The sequence below is a fragment of the Bos mutus genome, chromosome 20, assembly GCF_027580195.1.
Source record: "Bos mutus isolate GX-2022 chromosome 20, NWIPB_WYAK_1.1, whole genome shotgun sequence".
NCBI lineage: Eukaryota > Metazoa > Chordata > Mammalia > Artiodactyla > Bovidae > Bos > Bos mutus.
The window spans coordinates 54748429-54775697 of NC_091636.1; positions in this window are offsets into that span (position 1 = coordinate 54748429).

Here is a 27269-nt window from a genome sequence, read left to right on the forward strand (position 1 = left end):
TATGCCCAGCAGTGGGATTGCTGGATCATAAGGCAGTTCTATTTCCAGTTTTTTAAGGAATCTCCACACTGGGAGGGGAGAAGGGAGGAGGGTTCAGGATGGGGAACACATGTATACCTGTGGCAGATTCATTTTGATATATGGCAAAACCAATACAATATTGTAAAGTTAAAAAATAAAAGAAAAAAAAACATAAAAGTGAAGTGAAGTGAAGTCGCTCAGTCGTGTCCGACTTTTTGTGACCCCATGGACTGTAGCCTACCAAGCTCCTCTGTCCACAGGATTTTCCAGGCAAAAGTACTGGAGTAGATTGCCATTTCTTATCCAGGAATCTTTGACCCAGGAATTGAAGCCAGGTCTCCGCATTGTAGACAGGCGCTTTACCGTCTGAGCCACCAGGGTGTTTTCTATCTAAACTTTATACTTAAAATTTCCTTTATCTTTTTATTATTCTTATTTTAAATTTTAAAATTATGTGAATTCCCATATTTTGTACCTAAAACCATTGCCACCATGCGTTTTGTGTTCTGTATAAAGGAATCTGGCCAAGGAAACTGAAACTAAATTACTACTCTGTACTATAGAGCTCTTCCTATTGCTGAGAAGGGTTGATACTTTTTTTCTAAATTACAGAAAGATGTTGTATAGACTAGCTAGTGATGAGTCCTGGTTGAAATGGATATAATAATAAGCAATGACTCACAGCAAAATGACAATAAAGAACATTTCCCAAAAGCTAAATGCCACTTCTGTGTTTTGTAATGAACATAGATTATTTTCTATGTTTTGTAATGAGAAAAGAGCTCAATTATAGGTTGGCTTCATTATTTCATATGTCATGCCCATGAAGGTGAGAAATTGGCAAAATGTGTAGCCAAAGATAAGAATCTATGACTGTGTGCTGGACTTCAAAAGACACAAAATGTGCCCTGAGTTCCCTCCCAGAAGTCCACAGGTAAAAGATAATTAGGCAAAATTATAAAATCCATTTGCCTAAAGCATAGATTGAAACTATTGCAGGAGGACTGCTAGGTTTTACTTGGAAACCAACCAGGTACTATTTTGACTAACACAAGTAACAGTCTTTGTTTAAGTAGCTTTTGTGACCCAAATGCACTGATTTTTTAAACGTGATGGAAGTTTGGAATCTGGAATGGGAATATGAAGAAACTATAACAGATTCCGTTACCATTCTTCTATGTTCAACTTTCCACATTTTATCACACTCTTGTCCCTCCAGTATTTTCTGCCTGAAAGCTGCTTTGCCTAAATGTCTTGCTACCCCACATATCAGTTTCATGTAAGTTAATCCTTGATTTGTTGAAATTGTTGAGAAGGGACAGCCTATTAGCAGCCATTAATTTTCATAGCAGAAATCTCTGAATATTGAAGCCAGTTCCTTAACTGTTAAGTATGTGAACACTGATGCTCTAGTTTGTACTTTACAATTTACCTGACAACCCTTAAGTGGCTTTCCTCACAGGCTGTGCCGCTTTGGTAGTTTGTTAGCACAGAAGAAGTCATCTTTCTTTTGCAGTGGAGTTGTATTCTGGAGAATTCTTTGTATTTCACTTTGTTTCATTTTGTTTTTATTTGTTTGTCTGCTTACTACTGTAATTTTATTTTTATTACTGTTGTACATGCACAAAGTTGGCATCATTTAACTAGTAGCTAGCAAGATGAGAGTTCTGTACACCTAATTGTATTGAAAGGGTGTTCCTTTGAGTACTGGGAAACTTGAAAGAAACAGCCCCATCACATCTCATCTGGATGCACTAAGGGAGGAGACAGTGTGTTCCCCATTCCGAAAGTCTGACTTCTCTAATTACTACTATGTCAGAGTTGGTCAGTATGAATGGATTTGGGGACTATGGTGAGGGACAGAGAGGCCTGGTGTGCTGAAGTCCATAGGATCACAAAGTATCGGACACGTCTTGATGACTGAACAACAACATGTATGAACATTGAGGTTTATATTTTTATAGGGAATGATGTGAAATGCAGTAGATATATTTTAAGTTACTGTTAGATTTTGTCTCAGTTTGGTTCAGCTCAGTTCAGTCACTCAGTTGCAACTGACTCTTTGTGACCCCATGGACCACACCAGGCCAGGCCTCCTGTCCATCACCAACTCCGGCGGAGTTTACTCAAACTCATCTCCATTGAGTCAAAAGTTTTATGTGACTAAGACTAAGGAATGTAGAGGAAAAAAAAAAAAAAGACGTTTGTCCTTTCTTCCTCATGGAGAATTCCAGACCCCTTTCTCCTTCTCAGGGACCCTGGATTTATCACCCTGCCTAGGAACTGACTCTCTCACCTTTCAATCACATTTAGGTTAGAGCATTCAGAATTACTGGCTTTCCTGGTGGCTCAGACAGTAAAGAATCTGCTTGCAATGCAGGAGACCCCGATTCAATCCCTGGGTCCTGAAGATCCCTTGGAGAAGGGAATGGCAACCCACTCCAGTATTCTTGCCTGGAGAATTCCATGGACAGAGAAGCTTGGCAGACTACAGTCCATGGGGGTCACAAAAAGTGGAACACGACTATTCAGTATTCCAATGACATGATTTAAGATCGGTTCTTTCACAAGTCACAAAAAAATCCCTAATATATTCAGCTTAGAAAATAATTTATTAGAGTATCACTTTGTGCATTTTCTATTGGAGTATTTTCAAGTTAGCTGATATTTTTCCTTTGCATTGTCTAATATGCCAATGAGTGTATCTAATGAAGTTTTAATTTGGAATGCTGTATTTTCAGCTCCATCATTTTTTCACTTGATTTTCTCACTTCATTTTGTCTGTGCCTTAGTTTAAATCCTTAAGCACATTTATAGCAAATGTTTTAATGTCCTTGTCTATTTCTTCCATAATGTCCGTCATTTCTTATTCTTTTTCCATTGACTAGATAATTTTGCTGTCAGACATTATGAATTCTTTCCTATTGTGTGTCTAGATGTTGCTGCATTCCTTTAAAAAAAGATTTGAATCTTGCTTTAGTAGGGAAATAATTTACTTGTAGATCAGCATGGTCCTTTTAAGACTTGTTTTTAATTTCTGTAAGGACAGGATTAAAGCAGATTGCATTTGCTGGCTTATTGTCTGTATGACTTGAGTATGACTCCTCTGGGACTTGTTACATGTGCAAGGTGCTCACAAGCATCTCCTCGTTCTGGTCTGGGAAAGTGAAAGTTTCCCAGCCATTTGTGCAAGCTAATAATACCTCATCTCACAACTTCGTGCTAATTGTTACTTTTCCAGACTTAGAGCATTTTATCCTTTGCCTATGATGATTACAATTCAGATAAATACTTAAAGGGATACCAATTCTGTTGCCTGCAACTCTTTCTCTGAAGAGGCTTTCCCTTTCCAGGATTCTGTCACTCAGATGCAGACATCACAGTGTTTCTAAATTCTGACCTCTTTCTCTCCTCAGCTCAGAATAATCACTGTGCTCCATTTGGTTATCTCCCATAACCCCTTCCTGCTCAGTTATAGAAAACACCTTCAGGAACAAAATCAAACAATTTACATCGGGTGTGTGTGTTAGTCGCTCAGTCGTGCCTGACTCTTTGCAACACCATGGACTGTACCCCGCCAGGATTCTCTGACCGTGGGATTCTCCAGGCAAGAAGACTGGAGTGGGTCACCATGCCTTTCTCCGATTGGGTGTGTAGTGTCTTTCAAATTCATACCCACCTGTGTCTTCTATTAAAAAATAATACTATAGATTGGGTGGTAAAAACAAAAGAAACAAATTTTTTTTTTTTTCTCACAGTTCAGAAGAACAGTGAACTCAAAATCAAAGTGCTTGCAACTCACTTTCTGATGGAAGCTTTCTACCTGGCTTGTAAACAGTTGCCATATTTCTGCATCTTCTCATACTGGAGAGAAAGAGAACAAGCTCTAAGATGTGTCTTAAGACCACCAATCTTATTACATCAGGGCCCCACATTAAGAGCTCATTTAATGTTAATTACCTCCATAAAGAATCTATTCCCAATCTGGATCCTCAGGGTATAACTTCATTTTAATATAGGGTCTTACAGATATAAGTAATTATGATTAGGTCATGCTAGATTAGCATTGATTCTGAACCCAGTATGACTGTTGCCCTTCTTAGAAGAGGAGAGGACATAAGAGAGGCATACTCACACAGGAAAAGTTGAAGGTGGTCATTGAAGTTATGCTGCTCAAGTCAAGGACTTCTGGTCACCAGCAAAAGCTAAAATGCCTCAGAACACGAGAAGACAGGAATAAGGAAAGAAGGGTATTTTCCTAGCAACTTCAAAAGCCCTTCTGACACCTTGATTTTGGACTTCTAACTTCCAAACCTGTGAAATAATAAAATACTGCTGTTTTTAGTCACCCTGTCTGTGATACTTTGCTGTGAAGCCCCAGGAAAACAATACCCAATTATACAGTGACCTAATTTGTTTTCTTTCTCTAAGTGATCAGAATCTTACACAGCCTAGTATTGAATATCTTAAAAAAAATGTTTTATATGTTTTATCCAGTTATCCTTTTGTTTTCAGGAAGAAGACTGATCTGGTTCTGTCACCCAAAAATGACTAGAGGCAGAAGTTTCACTATACAATTTAATCTCTTTTCAAGCAGTGTGTAAGAAATATTTTCTCACACTTTAATTCACATTGTGTATCATTATCAGTTTGAATCAGCACAAATTCAGTATATGAAAGATGTCACCTTATGCTTTTATTTGGCATTTTGGCTATCATCAATGAGATGAAGCAGTGATGTGCTTAAATCCACTTACATTTGTTTATTGCCTATTGTCTGTTGGTGTCATTACTCCATCTTTCCAATGGTGTTAGTGTTTTTCTCATTGATCATTGAAGTTTTTACTATTAAGAATTTGTTTTATGGAGGAGGAGCCAAGATGGCGGAGGAGTAGGACGGGGAGAACACTTTCTCCCCACAAATTCATCAAAAAGAGCATTTAAGCGTCGAGTAAATTCCACAAAACAACTTCTGAATGCCGGCAGAGGACATCAGGCACCCAGAAAAGCAACCCAACTCTTCGAAAGGAGGTAGGAAAAAATATTAAAAACAAACAAAAAAAAGAGACAAAAGAGGGAGGGACGGAGTTCCGTCCGGGGAAGGAATCTTAAAAAAGAGAAGTTTCCAAACATCAGGAAACCTTCTCACTGCGAATCTGTGCGAGCTTTGGAAGCACAGAGGGCAACATAACAGGGAGAAAAAATAAATAAACAATTTAAAACTCGCAGATTGCGAGCCCTACGGTAACTCCCCCAGCAGAGAAGCAGCGCAGGCGCCTGCATCTGCCATTAGCAAACCGGGGCTGGGCAGGGAGGCGCGGCGTGGGCTGCATCGCTGAGAGTAAGAATCTGGCCTGAATACCTGGCGCTATCTGGCGAAATAATTTGGGCTAGCAAACCAGACTGTGGGATACCTACCACGCGAAAAGCCAGCCCTAACCTAAGACCGCCAGGCCCGCACACAGAACAAAGGACTGAACAGAGATAGCCGGCTGCAGACCTTCCCCCTCCGGTGACAGGCAGCCAGAGCCGGAAGGGGGCAATCGCAGCCCCAGAGAGACATTATCTATAAAATTGTAAGCAGGCTTCTTTGCTAACTAAAACTTCTTGGGGGTCTGGACGGTCAACATCTGCCTGAGAAGGTGCGCCGGTTTTACATCCAGATAACCGAGTGGCGGGGAGGCGATAAGTCGCAGCATTGGCGCTCGCCTGGGAAGAACAAAGTGGCGCTGGGACCTGGGAAGAGCACAAAACGCAGGCCCAACTGAGTCTGCGCCTCTGAGGACTACCCGGGTGCCTGAACCTGAGCGGCTTGGACCTGGGAGGTGCATGCAGCCCAGGGCCAGCCTCGGATTGTTCCCGGCAGAACAACCTAGAGTCCGAGCAGTGTGGACAGGGGAGGCTACGCGCCGTGGCGCGGGCAGACCCACGGTGGCTGAGGCACTGCGAGCCCCACCAGTGTTATTTGTTGGCAGCACCCTCCTCCATCCCCACAGCGACTGAACAAGTAAGCCTAAAAAAAAAAAAAAAGTGTCCTCCACCGTGCCCTTTGAGTCAGGCGGAAACCAGATACTGAAGAGACTAGCAAACAGAAGAAGATATAACAGAGGGAAACGCCTTGGAAGCTACAGGCAATAGATCAAAACCCTGTGGTTACTACGGACTACATAGGAAGGGCCTATAGATCTTGAGAAATATAAATCTGACCAAGGAACTAGCCAAAAAATGAACTGAACCCACAACACCCACAAAAAAACCAAAAAGTCCTAGATATATTTTTATTATTTTTACGATCATTCTCTTTTTTTTTTTTTTAACTAAAAAAAAAAAAAAATTTTAAGTCCTCTATTGTTCCTTTAATTTTCACTTTTATAACCTATTACTTTGCAAAAAAAAAAAAAAAAAAAAGACCCTATTTTTTCTTCTTCAGCAAACTTCACATATATATATTTTATAATTTTTGACCTTGTTTTTTTTTGTTTGTTTGTTTTTGTTTTTGTTTTTTCTTCTTTTCTTTAACATTGTATTTTTGAAATTCCAAACTCTACTCTAGATTTTTAATTTTCGCTTTTTGGTATATGTTATCAATTTTGTACCTATAGTTTTTTTTTTATATAATTTCTGTGACTTTTTTTTTTTTTTTTTTTTCTTCTTCTCTGTTTCTTTCTCTTCTTCTTTTATATAACATTGTATATCTGAAATTCCAAACTTTACTCTAGATTTTTAATTTATGCTTTTTGGTATTTGATATCAATTTTGTACCTGTATTTTCTTTATAATTTTGTGACATTGTTCGTATTTGTTTGTTTGTTTTCTCTCTTTTTTTTTTCTTTTTTTTTTTTTTTTTAACATTGTATTTTTGAAATTCCAAACTCTACTCTAGATTTTTAATTTTTGCTTTCTGGTATTAGTTATCAATTTTGTACCTGTACTTTCTTTATAATTTTCATGACCTTGTTTGTTTTTGTTTGTTCGTTTTTCTTTCTCTCTTTCTTTTCCTTCTTCTTTTCTTTAACATCATATTTTTGAAATTCCAAACTCTACTCTAGATTTTTGATTTTTGCTTTTATGTATTTGTTACCAATTTTGTACCTTTAAGGACCCAATCTTCAGGACCCATTTTTCACTAGGGAGTGAGATTACTGGCTTGACTGCTCTCTCTCCCTTTGGACCCTCCTTTTTCTCCACCAGGTCGCCTGTGTCTCCTCCTAACCCCTCTCTACTCTACCCAACTCTGTGAATTTCTGTGTGTTCCAGATGGTGGAGAACACTTAGGAACTGATTACTGGCTGGATCTGTCTCCCTCCTTTTCATTCCCCCTTTTATCCTTCTGGCCACCTCTGTTACCTTCCTCCTTCTTCTCTTCTCTGTATAACCCGTGAACATCTCTGAGTGGTCCAGTTGTGGAGTGCACATAAGGAAGTGACTACTGGCTAGCCCCTCTCTCCACTATTGATTCACCTCATCTCATTTGGGTCACCTCTAACTCCCTCCTCCCTCTTCTCTTCTCCATGTAACCCTGTGAACCTCTCTGAGTGACCCTCACTGTAGAGAAACTTATCATCTTTAATGTAGATGTTTTATCAATGGTGCTGTATAGAAGGAGAAGTTTTGAAACTACTGTAAAAAATAAGACCGATAATCGGAAGCAGGAGACTTAAGTCCAAACCCTGACTCCAGGGAACTCCTGACTCAAGGAACATTCACTGACAGGAACTCATCAAATGCCTCCATACCGACACTGAAACCAAGCACCACACAAGGGCCAATAAGTTCAGGGCAAGACATACCAAGCAAATTCTCCAGCAACAAAGGAACACAGCCCTGAGCTTTCAAGATACAGGCTGCCCAAAGTCACCCCAAAACTATAGACATCTCATAACTCATTACTGGACATTTCATTGCACTCCAGAGAGAAGAAATACAGCTCCACCCACCAGAACACCGACACAAGCTTCCCTAACCAGGAAACCTTGACAAGCCACCTGTACAAACCCACACACAGTGAAACGCCATAATAAAGAGAACTCCACAAACTGCCAGAATACAGAAAGGACACCCCAAACTCAGCAATTTAAACAAGATGAAGAGACAGAGGAATACTCAGCAGATAAAGGAACAGGATAAATGCCCACCAAACCAAACAAAAGAGGAAGAGATAGGGAATCTACCTGATAAAGAATTCCGAATAATGATAGTGAAATTGATCCAAAATCTTGAAACTAAAATGGAATCACAGATAAATAGCCTGGAGACAAGGATTGAGAAGATGCAAGAAAGGTTTAACAAGGACCTAGAAGAAATAAAAAGAGTCAATATATAATGAATAATGCAATAAGTGAAATAAAAAAACACTCTGGAGGCAACAAATAGTAGAATAACAGAGGCAGAAGACAGGATTAGTGAATTAGAAGATAGAATGGTAGAAATAAATGAATCAGAGAGGATAAAGAAAAACGAATTAAAAGAAATGAGGACAATCTCAGAGACCTCAGGACAATATTAAACGCTACAACATTGAATCATAGGGGTTCCAGAAGAAGAAGACAAAAAGAAAGACCATGAGAAAATACTTGAGGAGATAATAGTGGAAAACTTCCTAAAATGGGGAAGGAAATAATCACCCAAGTCCAAGAAACCCAGAGAGTACCAAACAGGATAAACCCAAGGAGAAACACCCCAAGACACATATTAATCAAATTAACAAAGATCAAACACAAAGAACAAATATTAAAAGCAGCAAGGGAAAAACAACAAATAACACACAAGGGAATTCCCATAAGGATAACAGCTGATCTTTCAATAGAAACTCTTCAAGCCAGGAGGAATGGCAAGACATACTTAAAATGATGAAAGAAAATAACCTACAGCCCAGATTATTGTACCCAGCAAGGATCTCATTCAAGTATGAAGGAGAAATCAACAGCTTTTCAGACAAGCAAAAGCTGAGAGAATTCTGCACCACCAAACCAGCTCTCCAACAAATACTAAAGGATATTCTCTAGACAGGAAACACAAAAACGGTGTATAAACTCAGAACCCAAAACAATAAAGTAAATGGCAGCAGGAACATACTTATCAGTAATTACCTTAAATGTAAATGGGTTGAATACCCCAACCAAAAGACAAAGACTGGCTGAATGGATACAAAAACAAGACCCTACATATGTTGTCTACAAGAGACCCACCTCAAAACAGGGGACACATACAGACTGAAAGTGAAGGGCTGGAAAAAGATTTTCCATGCAAATAGGGACCAAAAGAAAGCAGGAGTAGCAATACTCATATCAGATAAAATAGACTTTAAAACAAAGGCTGTGAAAAGAGACAAAGAAGGTCACTACATAATGGTCAAAGGATCAATCCAAGAAGAAGATATAACAATTATAAATATATATGCACCCAACACGGAGCACCACAGAGTACGTAAGACAAATGCTAACAAGTATGAAAGGAGAAATTAACAATAACACAATAATAGTGGGAGACTTTAATACCCCACTTACACCTATGGATAGATCAACTAAACAGAAAATTAACAAGGAAACACAAACTTTAAACGATACAATAGACCAGTTAGACCTAATTGATATCTATAGGTCATTTCATCCCAAAACAATGAATTTCACCTTTTTCTCAAGCGCACATGGAACCTTCTCCAGGATAGATCACATCCTGGGCCATAAAGCTAGCCTTGGTAAATTCAAAAAAATAGAAATCATTCCAAGCATTTTTTCTGACCACAATGCAGTAAGATTAGATCTCAATTACAGGAGAAAAAAACTATTAAAAATTCCAACATATGGAGGCTGAACAACACGCTGCTGAATAACCAACAAATCACAGAAGAAATCAAAAAGAAATCAAAATTTGCATAGAAACGAATGAAAATGAAAACACAACAACCCAAAACCTGTGGGACACAGTAAAAGCAGTCCTAAGGGGAAAGTTCATAGCAATACAGGCACACCTCAAGAAACAAGAAAAAGTCAAATAAATAACCTAACTCTACACCTAAAGCAACTAGAAAGGAAGAAATGAAGAACCCCAGGGTTAGTAGAAGGAAAGAAATCTTAAAAATTAGAGCAGAAATAAATGCAAAAGAAACAAAAGAGACCATAGCAAAAATCAACAAAACCAAAAGCTGGTTCTTTGAAAGGATAAATAAAATTGACAAACCATTAGCCAGACTCATCAAGAAACAAAGGAGAAAAATCAAATCAACAAAATTAGAAACGAAAATGGAGAGATCACAACAGACAACACAGAAATACAAAGGATCATAAGAGACTACTATCAACAATTATATGCCAATAAAATGGACAACGTGGAAGAAATGGACAAATTCTTAGAAAAGTACAACTTTCCAAAACTGGACCAGGAAGAAATAGAAAATCTTAACAGACCCATCACAAGCATGGAAATTGAAACTGTAATCAAAAATCTTCCAGCAAACAAAAGCCCCGGTCCAGACGGCTTCACAGCTGAATTCTACCAAAAATTTAGAGAAGAGCTAACACCTATCCTGCTCAAACTCTTCCAGAAAATTGCAGAGGAAGGTAAACTTCCAAACTCATTCTATGAGGCCACCATCACCCTAATACCAAAACCTGACAAAGATCCCAAAAAAAAAGAAAACTACAGGCCAATATCACTGATGAACATAGATGCAAAAATCCTTAACAAAATTCTAGCAATCAGAATCCAACAACACATTAAAAGATCATACACCATGATCAAGTGGGCTTTATCCCAGGGATGCAAGGATTCTTCAATATCCGCAAATCAATCAATATAATACACCACATTAACAAATTGAAAAATAAAAACCATATGATTATCTCAATAGATGCAGAGAAAGCCTTTGACAAAATTCAACATCCATTTATGATAAAAACTCTCCAGAAAGCAGGAATAGAAGGAACATACCTCAACATAATAAAAGCTATATATGACAAACCCACAGCAAACATTATCCTCAATGGTGAAAAATTGAAAGCATTTCCTCTAAAGTCAGGAACAAGACAAGGGTGCCCACTTTCACCATTACTATTCAACATAGTTTTGGAAGTTTGGCCACAGCAATCAGAGCAGAAAAAGAAATAAAAGGAATCCAAATTGGAAAAGAAGAAGTAAAACTCTCACTATTTGCAGATGACATGATCCTCTACATAGAAAACCCTAAAAGAGTCCACCAGAAAATTACTAGAAATAATCAATGACTACAGTAAAGTTGCAGGATATAAAATCAACACACAGAAATCCCTGGCATTCCTATACACTAATAATGAGAAAACAGAAAGAGAAATTAAGGAAACAATTCCATTCACCATTGCAACGGAAAGAATAAAATACTTAGGAATATATCTACCTAAAGAAACTAAAGACCTATATATAGAAAACTATAAAACACTGGTGAAAGAAATCAAAGAGGACACTAATAGATGGAGAAGTATACCATGTTCATGGATTGGAAGAATCAATATAGTGAAAATGAGTATACTACCCAAAGCAATTTATAGATTCAACGCAATCCCTATCAAGCTACCAACAGTATTCTTCACAGAGCTAGAACAAATAATTTCACAATTTGTATGGAAATACAAAAAACCTCGAATAGCCAAAGCGATCTTGAGAAAGAAGAATGGAACTGGAGGAATCAACCTACCTGACTTCAGGCTCTACTACAAAGCCACAGTTATCAAGACAGTATGGTACTGGCACAAAGACAGAAATATTGATCAATGGAATAAAATAGAAAGCCCAGAGATAAATCCACGCACATATGGACACCTTATCTTCGACAAAGGAGGCAAGAATATACAATAGATTAAAGACAATCTCTTTAACAAGTGGTGCTGGGAAATCTGGTCAACCACTTGTAAAAAGAATGAAACTGGACCACTTTCTAACACCATACACAAAAATAAACTCAAAATGGATTAAAGATCTAAATGTAAGACCAGAAACTATAAAACTCCTAGAGGAGAACATAGGCAAAACACTCTCCGACATACATCACAGCAGGATCCTCTATGACCCACCTCCCAGAATATTGGAAATAAAAGCAAAAATAAACAAATGGGACCTAATTAACCTTAAAAGCTTCTGCACATCAAAGGAAACTATTAGCAAGGTGAAAAGACAGCCTTCAGAATGGGAGAAAATAATAGCAAATGAAGCAACTGACAAACAACTAATCTCAAAAATATACAAGCAACTCCTACAGCTTAACTCCAGAAAAATAAACGACCCAATCAAAAAATGGGCCAAAGAACTAAATAGACATTTCTCCAAAAAAGACATACAGATGGCTAACAAACACATGAAAAGATGCTCAACATCACTCATTATCAGAGAAATGCAAATCAAAACCACTATGAGGTACCATTTCACACCAGTCAGAATGGCTGTGATCCAAAAGTCTACAAATAATAAATGCTGGAGAGGGTGTGAGAAAAGGGAACCCTCTTACACTGTTGGTGGGAATGCAAACTAGTACAGCCACTATGGAGAACAGTGTGGAGATTCCTTAAAAACTGGAAATAGAACTGCCTTATGATCCAGCACCCCACTGCTGGGCATACACACTGAGGAAACCAGAAGGAAAGAGACACGTGTACCCCAATGTTCATCGCAGCACTGTTTATAATAGCCAAGACATGGAAGCAAACCTAGATGTCCATCAGCAGATGAATGGATAAGAAAGCTGTGGTACATATACACAATGGAGTATTACTCAGCCATTAAAAAAAGAACACATTTGAATCAGTTCTAATGAGGTGGATGAAACTGGAGCCTATTATACAGAGTGAAGTAAGCCAGAAGGAAAAACATAAATACAGTATACTAACGCACATATATGGAATTTAGAAAGATGGTAACAATAACCCGGTGTACGAGACAGCAAAAAGAGACACTGATGTATAGAACAGTCTTATGGACTCTGTGGGAGAGGGAGAGGGTGAGGGTGGGAAGATTTGGGAGAATGGCAATGAAACATGTAAAATATCATGTAGGAAACGAGTTGCCAGTCCAGGTTCGATGCATGATGCTGGATGCTTGGGGCTGGTGCACTGGGACGGCCCAGAGGATGGTATGGGGAGGGAGGAGGGAGGAGGGTTCGGGATGGGGAACACATGTATACCTGTGGCGGATTCATTTTGATATTTGCAAAACTAATACAATTATGTAAAGTTTAAAAATAAAATAAAATTGGAAGAATAAAAAAAAAAAAAAGAATTTGTTTTATGCATGCACATATATAATCATTTTTTTCTAATTTTTTGTTGACCTATGCCAAAAATGCTTTTATATAGTAAAATTTAGCCATCTTTTTATTTTCTGCTTACAAGATAGATAACTTTATTATAAAATAATTCTACATTTTAAAAGTGAAGTGTTTCATCCACCTCATTAGAACTGATTCAAATGTATTCTTTTTAATGGCTGAGTAATACTCCATTGTGTATATGTACCACAGCTTTCTTATCCATTCACCTGCTGATGAACATCTAGGTTGCTTCCTTGTCCTGGCTATTATAAACAGTGCTGAGATGAACATTGGGGTACAGGTGTCTCTTTCAATTCTGGTTTCCTCAGTGTGTATGCCCAGCAGTGGGATTGCTGGATCATAAGGCAGTTCTATTTCCAGTTTTTAAGGAATCTCCACACTGGGAGGGAGAAGGGAGGAGGGTTCAGGATGGGGAACACATGTATACCTGTGGCAGATTCATTTTGATATATGGCAAAACCAATACAATATTGTAAAGTTAAAAAATAAAAGAAAAAAAAACATAAAAGTGAAGTGAAGTGAAGTCGCTCAGTCGTGTCCGACTTTTTGTGACCCCATGGACTGTAGCCTACCAAGCTCCTCTGTCCACAGGATTTTCCAGGCAAAAGTACTGGAGTAGATTGCCATTTCCTTATCCAGGGAATCTTCCCGACCCAGGAATTGAAGCCAGGTCTCCCGCATTGTAGACAGACGCTTTACCGTCTGAGCCACCAGGGTGTTTTCTATCTAAACTTTATACTTAAAATTTCCTTTATCTTTTTATTATTCTTATTTTAAATTTTAAAATTATGTGAATTCCCATATTTTGTACCTAAAACCATTGCCACCATGCGTTTGTGTTCTGTATAAAGGAATCTGGCCAAGGAAACTGAAAACTAAATTACTACTCTGTACTATAGAGCTCTTCCTATTGCTGAGAAGGGTTGATACTTTTTTTCTAAATTACAGAAAGATGTTGTATAGACTAGCTAGTGATGAGTCCTGGTTGAAATGGATATAATAATAAGCAATGACTCACAGCAAAATGACAATAAAGAACATTTCCCCAAAAGCTAAAATGCCACTTCTGTGTTTTGTAATGAACATAGATTATTTTCTATGTTTTGTAATGAGAAAAGAGCTCAATTATAGGTTGGCTTCATTATTTCATATGTCATGCCCATGAAGGTGAGAAATTGGCAAAATGTGTAGCCAAAGATAAGAATCTATGACTGTGTGCTGGACTTCAAAAGACACAAAATGTGCCCTGAGTTCCCTCCCAGAAGTCCACAGGTAAAAGATAATTAGGCAAAATTATAAAATCCATTTGCCTAAAGCATAGATTGAAACTATTGCAGGAGGACTGCTAGGTTTTACTTGGAAACCAACCAGGTACTATTTTGACTAACACAAGTAACAGTCTTTGTTTAAGTAGCTTTTGTGACCCAAATGCACTGATTTTTTAAACGTGATGGAAGTTTGGAATCTGGAATGGGAATATGAAGAAACTATAACAGATTCCGTTACCATTCTTCTATGTTCAACTTTCCACATTTTATCACACTCTTGTCCCTCCAGTATTTTCTGCCTGAAAGCTGCTTTGCCTAAATGTCTTGCTACCCCACATATCAGTTTCATGTAAGTTAATCCTTGATTTGTTGAAATTGTTGAGAAGGGACAGCCTATTAGCAGCCATTAATTTTCATAGCAGAAATCTCTGAATATTGAAGCCAGTTCCTTAACTGTTAAGTATGTGAACACTGATGCTCTAGTTTGTACTTTACAATTTACCTGACAACCCTTAAGTGGCTTTCCTCACAGGCTGTGGCGCTTTGGTAGTTTGTTAGCACAGAAGAAGTCATCTTTCTTTTGCAGTGGAGTTGTATTCTGGAGAATTCTTTGTATTTCACTTTGTTTCATTTTGTTTTTATTTGTTTGTCTGCTTACTACTGTAATTTTATTTTTTATTACTGTTGTACATGCACAAGGTTGGCATCATTTAACTAGTAGCTAGCAAGATGAGAGTTCTGTACACCTAATTGTATTGAAAGGGTGTTCCTTTGAGTACTGGGAAACTTGAAAGAAACAGCCCCATCACATCTCATCTGGATGCACTAAGGGGAGGAGACAGTGTGTTCCCCCATTCCGAAAGTCTGACTTCTCTAATTACTACTTATGTCAGAGTTGGTCAGTATGAATGGGATTTGGGGGACTATGGTGAGGGACAGAGAGGCCTGGTGTGCTGAAGTCCATAGGATCACAAAGTATCGGACACGTCTTGATGACTGAACAACAACATGTATGAACATTGAGGTTTATATTTTTATAGGGAATGATGTGAAATGCAGTAGATATATTTTAAGTTACTGTTAGATTTTTGTCTCAGTTTGGTTCAGCTCAGTTCAGTCACTCAGTCGCAACTGACTCTTTGTGACCCCATGGACCACAGCACGCCAGGCCTCCCTGTCCATCACCAACTCCCGGAGTTTACTCAAACTCATCTCCATTGAGTCGGTGATGCCATCCAACCAGCTCATCCTCTGCCATCCCCTTCTCCTCCTGCCTTCAATCTTTCCCAGCATCAGGGTCTTTTCAAATGAGTCAGCTCTTCGCATCAGGTGGCCAAAGTATTGAGTTTCAGCTTCAACATCAGTCCTTCCAATGAACACTCAGGACTGATCTCCTTTAGGATGGACTGTTTGGATCTCCTTGCAGTCCAAGGGACTCTCACGTCTTCTCCAACACCACAGTTCAAAAGCATCAATTATTTGGTGCTCAGCTTTCTTTATAGTCCAACTCTCACATCCATACACGACTACTGGAAAAACCATAGCTTTGACTAGATGGACCTTTGTTGGCAAAGTAATGTCTCTGCTTTTAATATGCTGTTTATTTATCTATATATGTCAAATCCAAATAGAGTTGCTTGAAAAATAGGGTTTATTTAAAACCAAAGCCCAGAGTTACATAGTTCCACGATGATATAGCTGTTCAAGAAGCCATATTAAAACCTAGGTTTTTAGCTTTATTCTTTGTCATATTTCTCATTAGAAAGACAAATGTTTTAAAAACGTATCTTCTTATAAGGACCACAGATCTGACAAACTTTTCCGTACTTCAGCCAGAAATGTGTCATGTGCTCATGGCTGTCTTCAAAGGACTTTAAAATGATGTTTATTTTTATTGCTATTCCCTAAATTATAATTTGTTCACTATGGTGAGAGGAGATTGGGATACTGCTTAGGAAAGCAATGGTGCTTGCCTTATTTCTAAGCAAAAAAATCCATTCATTATAGCAACCAAGTACTGTCTACCAAGACATTGTAGAGAGCATTAGCTTAGAGGGCCAGACACCAAACATATGATACCATGTAATATGAGAAGGAACTGTAATTTATACTTTTACGTAATATCTTTAAGGAAATCAAAAAGATATTGCAAATTTTATGAGCCACCTTGCAAATTAAGTGATGCTAGACCTGGAGATGGCATGATGCCAGTAAGACTAGTGGACAAATAATTCAGTGTAAAGTGTTGAGCAGGTAGAAACTGCAATGCAGAGAGAGATACAAAGCATCTGTATCTGTTTGAAGAGAGTGCAGCACATGCTCAGTCGTGTCAGACTCTGTGCGACCTCAAGGACTGTAGCCCACCAGGCTCCTCTGTCCATGAGGATCCTCCAGGCAAGAATACTGGAGTGGGGTTCCATTTCCTACTCCAGGGGATCTTCCCAACCCAAGGATCAAACCCACATCTCTTGCATCTCCTTCATTAACAGGTGGATGTTTTACTGCTCTGCCACATGGGAAGCCCTGTGTTTGGAAAACAGAGATGAGAAACCATATTGTCCCTAATAAAGATGAGGAAAAAATACATTTTCAGTTGTACATGCTGTGGTTAATTTCCATATAACTTTATCATCTAATAATTGATCATATTCCTTAGGTGTTCAAAAACTGCATTTGATCTATTTGTTAAATTTCTACTTCACATTGATTTGTAAAGTAAACTTGCCACTTACTCTTTCAATTTTCTCTTTTTCTTTTTGTGTGCCCCTTATATAATTCATTGATTTTTCTATTTATTATTATTCAGTACCAAATCTGTAGTGTTTTTTAATAAACTATCAAAACAGACATTGGACCCTCTTAATTTCTCCTTTTCAAATTATAATAAAATATTGTTATTTGGGTATTCTTCCAAGTATTCACATTATTGCTGATTCTTCATTTGATTCTTGATATTTTCATGATGATACTGTGAACATGCAGGCTGTAAAATAGAATCTGTTCCTTTTCAATTCAGTGGGATTTTCCCCCTAATATATTGTGTTAAATTTTGCTTGCATTGGTTTCAAATTTTAAAAAACAATGTTTCCTCATTGTTCTTAAAAGAGAATGATAATATTGAAAATCTTTGTGAATTCATGATTTAATGGAATGTTTATTTATGCATTAAGATGACCATACGTTGGTTAGAGATTAATGTTCTATATGGCATAGGAAAGCATTCACAAATTACTAAAGATGTATAAATATACCTATTCTTAAGTTTTTGAAATGCATTTTAAGCACATATTCATACATATGTAAGATAGCATGTATAATATCTATCTAGCCATCTATCTATCATTTTATGTATCATTATATTGTAATACATTTAAGGGGAATCCTTAAAAATGGGAATCTCACATACATATATTTAGAGCATATATACATGTTGTGAATTGATGTATCTTTTCAGAGAACTGAATCCTATGTCATTTTGTAATTCCAAGTTTCCCCTGACACCTTTATGTCTGAAATGTTCTCTTCTTACATTTAACGTATAGAATATATTAAAGACATATAGAATATGCGGGAGGCACGGGTTTGATTCTGGGGTCAGAAAGATCCCCTGGAGGAAAAAAATGGCAACCACTCCAGTATTCACACCTGGAAAATCCCATGGACATAAGAGCCTGGTGGGCTACAGCCCATGGGCTTGCAGAGTCAGACACAACTACATTTGCACATAATACAGCATGGTGTACTTTTCTTTACCCATTTACTTTTAATATACTTATGTCTTTATATTTAAAGTTGGTTTCTCATAGACAACATATATCTGGATCTAGTTTTTTTATCTACTATGGCAACCTCAGTTTTTTAGCTGATGCTATTAATTTTTGGAAATACTCTTCATTATTACTGCAAGCATTTCTTCTTTTTCTTCTTTTGGTACTAGCATCATGCGTATGTTACTCAGTTTGTAGTTGTCTCACTTTTCTTAGATATTCTGTTTCTTTTTTTGTTTTACAGTCTTTCTTCTGTTTTTGTTTGTTTTGGAAGTTTCTGTTTACATATACTCAAACTCAGATTCTTCCTTCAGCAGTGTCCAATCTATTAATAAGGCCATCCAAACATTCTTTCCTTCTGTTACACTGTTTCTTATTTCTATCATTTTTAAAATTTTATCTTAGAATTTCCATTTATCCACTTGCAGTTCACATATGTTCTTCCATATCATCTATGTTTTTGTTAACATCATTAGCATATTAAACATGGTTCTTTTAAATTCCTGGTTTCATAATTCCAGCATCCCTGCCATGTCTCACTATGGTTCTCATGCTTGATCTCTCTCTTCAAATTGTGTTTTTTGTCTTGTAACTGTGCCTTGGCCTTGTTTTTTTGTTTGTTTTTGTTCTTTAATAGTTGTACATAATATACTGGGTAAAAGTAACTTTGGAAAATAGGCTTCTAGTTTTGTGGTTGTACAGTCTGTTGGGAGAGGAAGTGTTCTATAGCCCTATGGTTAGGTCTCAGTCTTTTTGAGCCTGTACCCCTAGGTTGTGAACTTCACAAATACTCATCATTCTAGATGGAACAGGATAGCTAGAAGAGGCTGTAATTGGGTATTTCCCTTCCCCCAGGATGATCAGGTCCTGATAAAATCCTTTAGTTCAGGCTCTGGTAAAATAGTTTCTCTTGGAGGCATGGCTTTGTTAAAAATAGAATGTAAGGGTTTTTCCCTCCCTCTGATGGAAATGTGAGGGCTTTTCCCTTGAGTTTTACTATAAAAACATGGTAAGGTTACTGGACGCTAAGCCTTTTACAAAAGTCTTGGGGCTTTCCTGGTGGCTCAACTAGTAAAGAATCCACCTGCAATTCAGGAGACCCAGGTTCAATCCCTAGGTCAGGAAGATCCCCTGGAGAAGGAAATTGTAACCCACTCCAGTATTCTTGCCTAGAGAACTCCATGGACAGAGGAGTCTGGCAGGCTACAGTCCATGGGGCTGCAAAATAATCAGACATGACCTAGCCACTAAACTACCACCACCATGGGGGTGTTTTAACTCTCAGACTTCGTCACTGAATCTCTAGCAATTCTGTAATTACAGATTAGATTTTCCTATCCCAGTATCGGTTCTCGTAGAGGTTTCTACTCATGAGTTTCCACTCAGGTAAATTGGGATTCTCTGTATCCACCTGTCTGACTCTCCAATTTGAGGGGTAGCTGCTTGCCATCTAACTTCAATTCTCTGACAGATTTGAAAAGGGTTGTTGATGGAATGATGACTTCCAAGCTCTTAAACACTGCATCAGAAACAGGAAGTCTATTTATTTTAATGAATCCCTACATTATATTACATTGGCTCACAAAATAGAAGTCACTGAGCATTTTTTAAACAAACACAGATTCTATCATATAGTCATATGTAAAACATACAGAAAGAAATTTCAGTACAGTATATCAAAAGAGACACTGATATTTTTCAATAAATCGAGCAACCTAAGTTATCCCCTTATTCTACTACAAGTATAGACACAGGGAAATATTTTTAAAATATGTTTCTTCAGATTTATACTTATCAACTTGTTAACAACTTCCATATACCAAATGTTCACAACTTCCATATACCAAAATGTAGTTCAATGAGTGTTCTACTTATAAACTACATGAATTTGAACGCTGGCACATACACAAAACACACACACACACACAGGTGATTTGTAATATTTGCTGAGTACTAAACTTGGAATATGTTAGTCTGATGTTAATTTAAAGATATTAGGAGATTATAAATTGATAAATCGAGACTTATTCATATGCATATTATTTAATTTTGAAAAGAGCTATAATAATTATATGCTAGTGATTTGAAATATCCAGCAAATTAATGCTACCAATAATATCTCTAATTAAATAATTAGGTAATAGCATATTCTAAGTGGTGATGTAGAAAGAGTATAGCAAGTTAGATTAGCATCTAGGAAGAGATATGATGCCTAATATTGGTTGGTTTAGCATACTTCTTGAATATTATGCCAGAGTTACATTTGCCAAAATAAAAAAAAAATCACAAGAAAGTAGTAATTGCTATTCTTTGCCTATAAGCAAAGCAATTTAACTGAGCAAACTCTATAAAAGGGGATAGGGTCATTTATTGAAGCTACCTTGGTTGAAGCATCCTATCTCTTACTCTACTTAACTGTACTGAACTTTATTGAACTGAACTGAACTGAACTGAACTCTTGCTCTATCCTCCTCTCAAACTCTTTCATATACAAAGTGGTTCTTTTTCCAGATTCTCTCTTCACTTCTCCCATTTCTCTTCTACTATTGATCAGCTTTAGCGCGGGTGGCTGCGACTGGTGCATTTAAGGTGGGCAGATACCCTATGTCTGAGGTCAGGGGCAGAAGCCTGGAGGACCCCATGCCTGAGAGGAGGTGGCCAAGAGGAGTTACCCCACGTCGGAGGTCAGGGGCAGCGGCCGAGAGTGCCAGGCTGCGACGGTGCAGAAACGGCGGAGAGGAGCTACCCCGCGTCGGAGGTCAGGGGCTAAGGCCAAGAGGAGTTACCCTATGCAGGAGGCCAGGGGCGGCAGCCGGGAGGAGCAACCCACCTCCAAGGAGCGGTGGCTGCCCGTGCAGGAGGGCCTAGAGGAGCTATTCCACGTTCAAGGTCAGAAGGGGCAGCGGTGAGGAGAAACCCCTGGTCCAAGGTAAGGAGCAGCGGCTGTGCTTTGCTGGAGCAGCCGTGAAAAGATACCCCAGGTCCACGGTAAGAGAAACCCGCGTAAGACAGTAGGTGTTGCAAGAGGGCATCAGAGGGCAGACACACTGAAACCATAATCACAGAAAATTAGTCAATCTAATCACACTAGGACCACAGCCTTGTCTAACTCATTGAAACTAAGCCATGCCCGTGGGGCCACCCAAGATAGGCGGGTCATGGTGGAGAGGTCTGACAGAATGTGGTCCACTGGAGAAGGGGATGGCAAACCACTTCAGTATTCTTGCCTTGAGAACCCCATGAACAGTATGAAAGGCAAAATGATAGGACACTGAAAGAGGAACTCCCCAGGTCAGTAGGTGCCCAATATGCTACTGGAGATCAGTGGAGAAATAACTCCAGAAAGGATGGAGCCAAAGCAAAAACAATACCCAGCTGTGGATGTGACTGGTGATAGAAGCAAGGTCCAACGCTGAGAGGAGCAATATTGCATAGGAACCTGGAATGACAGGTCCATGAATCAAGGCAAATTGCAAGTGGTCAAACAGGAGATGGCAAGAGTGAACGTCGACATTCTAGGAATCAGCGAACTAAAATGGACTGGAATGGGTGAATTTAACTCAGATGACCATTATATCTACTACTGTGGGCAGAAATCCCTCAGAAGAAATGGTGTGGCCATCACGGTCAACAAAAGAGTTCGAAATGCAGTACTTGGATGCAATCTTAAAAACGACAGAATGATCTCTGTTCATTTACAAAGCAAACCATTCAATATCACAGTAATCCAAGTCTATGCCCCAACCAGTAACGCTGAAGAAGCTGAAGTTGAATGCTTCTATGAAGACCTACAAGACCTTTTAGAACTAACACCCAACAAAATGTCCTTTTTGTTATAGGGGACTGGAATGCAAAAGTAGGAAGTCAAGAAACACCTGGAGTAACAGGCAAATTTGGCCTTGGAATACAGAATGAAGCAGGGCAAAGACTAATAGAGTTTTGCCAAGAAAATGCACTGGTCATAGCAAACACCCTCTTCAAACAACACAAGAGAAGACTCTACACATGGACATCACCAGATGGTCAACACCGAAATCAGGTTGATTATATTCTTTGCAGCCAAATGGAGAAGCTTTATACAGTCAGCAAAAACAAGACCAGGAGCTTACTGTGGCTCATATCATGAACTCCTTATTGTGAAGTTCAGACTGAAATAGAAGAAAGTAGGGAAAACCACTAGACCATTCAGGTATGACCTAAACAAAATCCCTTATAATTATACAGTGGAAGTGACAAATAGATTTAAGGGACTAGATCTGACAGAGTACCTGATGAACTATGGACAGAGGTTCGTGACATTGTACAGGAGACAGGGATCAAGACCATCCTCCAGGAAAAGAAATGCAAAAAAGCAAAATGGCTGTCTGGTGAGGCCTTACAAATAGCTATGAAAAGAAGAGAAGTGAAAAGCAAAGGAGAAAAGGAAATGTATAGGCATCTGAATACAGAGTTCCAAAGAATAGCAAGGAGAGATAAGAAAGCCTTCCTCAGCGATCAAATGCAAAGAAATAGAGGAAAACAACAGAATGGGAAATACTATAGATCTCTTCAAGAAAATTAGAGATACCAAGGGAACATTTCAGGCAAAGATGGGCTCGATAAAGGACAGAAATGGTAGGGACCTAACAGAAGCAGAAGATATTAAGAAGAGGTGGCAAGAATACACGGAAGAATTGTACAAAAAAGATCTTCATGACCAAGATAATCACAATGCTGTGATCACTGACCTAGAGCCAGACATCCTGGAATATGAAGTCAAGTGGGCCTTAGAAAGCATCACTATGAACAAAGCTAGTGGAGGTGATGGAATTCCAGTTAAGCTATTTCAAATCCTGAAAGATGATGCTATGAAAGTGCTGCACTCAATATGCCAGCAAATTTCTAAAACTCAGCAGTGGCCACAGGACTGGAAAAGGTCAGTTTTCATTCCAATCCCAAAGAAAGGCAATGCCAAAGAATGCTTAAACTACTGCACAACTGCACTCATCTCACACACTAGTAAAGTAATGCTCAAAATTCTCCAAGCCAGGCTTCAGCAATATGTGAACCGTGAACATCCAGTTGTTCAAGCTGGTTTTAGAAAAGGCAGAGGAACCAGAGAACAAATTGCCAACATCCACTGGATCGTTGAAAAAGCAAGAGAGTTCCAGAAAAACATCTAATTCTGCTTTATTGACTATGCCAAAGCCTTTGACTGTGTGGATCACAATAAACTGTGGAAAATTCTGAAAGAGATGAGAATACCAGACCACCTGACCTGCCTCTTGAGAAATTTGTATGCAGGTCAGGAAGCAACAGTTAGAACTGGACATGGAACAACAGACTGGTTCCAAATAGGAAAAGGAATACGTCAAGGCTGTATATTGTCACCCTGCTTATTTAACTTCTATGCAGAGTACATCATGAGAAATGCTGGGCTGGAAGAAGCATAAGCTGGAATCAAGATTTCTGGGAGAAATATCAATAACTGCAGATATGCAGATGACACCCCCCTTATGGCAGAAAGTGAACAGGAACTAAAAAGCCTCTTGATGAAGGTGAAAGAGGAGAGTGAAAAAGTTGGCTTAAAGCTCAAAATTCAGAAAACGAAGATCATGGCATCTGGTCCCATCACTTCATGGCAAATAGATGGGGAAACAGTGGAAACAGTGTCAGACTTTATTTTTCTGGGCTCCCAAATCACTGAAGATGGTGACCACAGCCATGAAATTAAAAGACGCTTACTCCTTCGAAGAAAAGTTATGACTAACCTAGATAGCATATTCAAAAGCAGAGACATTACTTTGCCAACAAGGGGCCGTCTAGTCAGGCTATGGTTTTTCCTGTGGTCATGTATGGATGTGAGAGTTGGACTATAAAGAAAGCTGAGCACAGAAGATTTGATGCTTTTGAACTGTGGTGTTGGAGAAGCCTCTTGAGAGTCCCTTGAACTGCAAGGAGATCCAATCAGTCCATTCTGAAGGAGATCAGCCCTGGGATTTCTTTGGAAGGAATGATGCGGAAGCTGAAACTCTAGTACTTTGGCCACCTCATGCAAAGAGTTGACTCATTGGAAAAGACTCTGATGCTGGGAGGGATTGGGGGCAGGAGGAGAAGGGGACGACAGAGGATGAGATGGCTGGATGGCATCACCGACTCGATGGACGTGAGTCTGAGTGAACTCCGGGAGTTGGTGATGGACAGGGAGGCCTGGCGTGCTGAGATTCATGGGGTCGCAAAGACTCGGACAAGACTGAGCGACTGAACTGAACTGAACTGAACTGATTGATAAGCTTGACGTTTTTGTTGTTCTATATCTTTCTTACTATTTAGTATCTTCTTATTCAAAAAATCAATTTCTATGTAAGTATAGCTTACCATGAACCTTCAGGGAATTGATTTTAGCCCTTGCCTTTACTTTTTCCTGTTAATTCTTTCATGTCAACATCCTATTGCTGTATGTACCTTTTGACTTATGTTTCCCAATTTTAATTCACGAGCACAGAATATAACAGCCATTTTAACTTTTTTGCTCATTACATCATATATTTTGTTGGTCTACATGATTTGCTCTTGAATCACTATCAAACATGTGGTTAAATCAGCTATATTCACAATCATCCTGATATTGACTCTTTAGGTAAGAGATTATGGTGAATTGAACTAAAATCTTTCCAGAGGATATGGAGCAAAGTAGAGGGGAATATTGTGATAATGATGTAACACTGGCAGAGTTTGCAAGCATGGGGTTTATACAAAAATGGGTCAATGATGACTCACAATTTTCTCTTTCTTTATTTTCTCCTTTCTTTCCAACATTAAAAAAAAAAGTCTTTCACTAAAATCTTAGGAACAGAAACAAATTTAATTTAGGATGTTGGGAGCCTAGGATTTCTTGGGCTCACTCTTTACTGGTGAATTTAAAACAATAAGAGCAGGAATTTACAGTGTTTAAGACAATAATCCAAAAGGTTAGATATTGAAATCAACTAAGATCTCAAAAAAACAAATGAGCATCAGTGGGGGAAGACCTGGCTCCCCATTTAGTCTGTGGCCGGCAGTGTGTTTCCCTGGAGGAGGGCATAGCAACCTACTCCAGTATTAAGGGCTTCCCTGGTAGCTCAAGCTGGTAAAGAATCTGCCTGCAATGCAGGAGACCCTGGTTCGATTCCTGGGTTGGGAAGACCCCCTGCAGAAGGGATAAGCTACCCACTCAATTCATGGGCTTCCCTGCTGACTCAGATGATAAAGAATCTGCAGGCTATGAAGGAGACCTGGGTTCAATCCCTGGGTTGGGAAGACCCCGAAGGAGGGCATAGAAACTCACTCCAGTATTCTTGCCTGGAGAATCTCCATTGACAGAGGAGCCTGGCAGGCTGCAGTCCATGGGGTTGCAAAGAGTTGAACACAACTGAGTGACCGAGCAAGCACAGTGGCAGTGTGCTTATTTGAGATAGTGATCTTTGGAAACTGATGCCTCTTTGTAGTGGAGGCCTTGGGAATAAAAGATTATGTCAGGCATTTATATTGAACTAGGAAGAGAACATCAAGGAGAATAAACAAATTAATTAATAAATTTGAAGTTGCATTTGAATTTCTGGGATAACAATATTGAATTTAAACATCTGGGTATATAATCAAAGCATAGAAAGAAGCTCATTAAGCTGGGATATATAAAGAATAAAATGAAACATAGTAGGAAATGACATCAGAGAAGACAGTGGTTAAAACCTATAGGATCTTTCAGAAAATATAAAGGATTTTAAAGGTAATTCTAATTAAATGAGAAACCATTGACATATTTTAAGTATGGGAATATTCTTTTGTTACTTATCTTTTTAAAAGATGGTTCTGTTTTTCTGATATTGGATTATAGAGAGTAAAAGTGGATGGTAAGATCCAGTTGGCAGCCTATAAAAGTTTTTAAAGAGAGACAGTGCTGACTTGAACTAGCAATGCAAGAGTTGAAATTGACTATATTCAAAATACACTTGAATAGTTTAACAAGGATTACTGAGATTGCATCTGGGAGGTTGGAGTGATAATTGTCTATGATTCCTGGTTTTAATGTTGGCCAACAAGGACACTTGTATTGCCCTTAGTAGAGAAGAAGTTTCAATAATTATACCAGTCATTGTATAAAATGTAGGAATCTGGAAAAAGTAAATGATATAGGGTGATGAATAAGACACTTAAAGTAAGTCTTTTTAAAGTAAGTGTTTTTAGAGGTGATTGTTCTCAGACAAAATGTACAAATTGTTGACAAAAAGAAGCACACCAACCTAAAGTGTTAATTTGATTTGTCTTGCTTAATTAAATCAAATAGAAATTTGATTTTTAAATCATTTAGATTATTTTCCTCTGTTTGCCATAGTTCCCTCAACTTCCTTCAGCCTTAGTCCTGATTTTTTTCTATATTTAATCTTACCTGACCTATTCCTAAAGTCATCTGAAGGTGAGTTGTAGCCTAAAGCATGGCCATGGGACTAAATAAACAAAGTACATGTGAAAAAGTCAAGAAACTGAGTTTCCAAGGTGTTAAGAGGATCATACAATGGATTCTGAATTTTTGAGAGCTTTGACAGAAATAGAAGTGGACAGGAAGACAATGTCAATATTCAAGTTATCCATGGACAAGTGAAAAATGAAGGCAATTTTAGGCAACAATTTTGAAATTAGGAAATGATTATATAATTGAATAATAAAATCTACAAAAGAACAGGAAATTTTATTCTTAAGTTCCAACCTCTGTCTCTAAATACATTAAATATAGGAAAGACATGTTCCTCTTGAGTTAGAAGTACTATATATCAGTTTATTTAGAGATATTGAGAAAAAGTAGGTAAAAATGATATTATCAAACAACATGTGACATAGTTCTGGCAAATGTAGAGGGAATTCAAGGTGCATAGGAGACAATTGACTAAGGAAGTGTAGGGA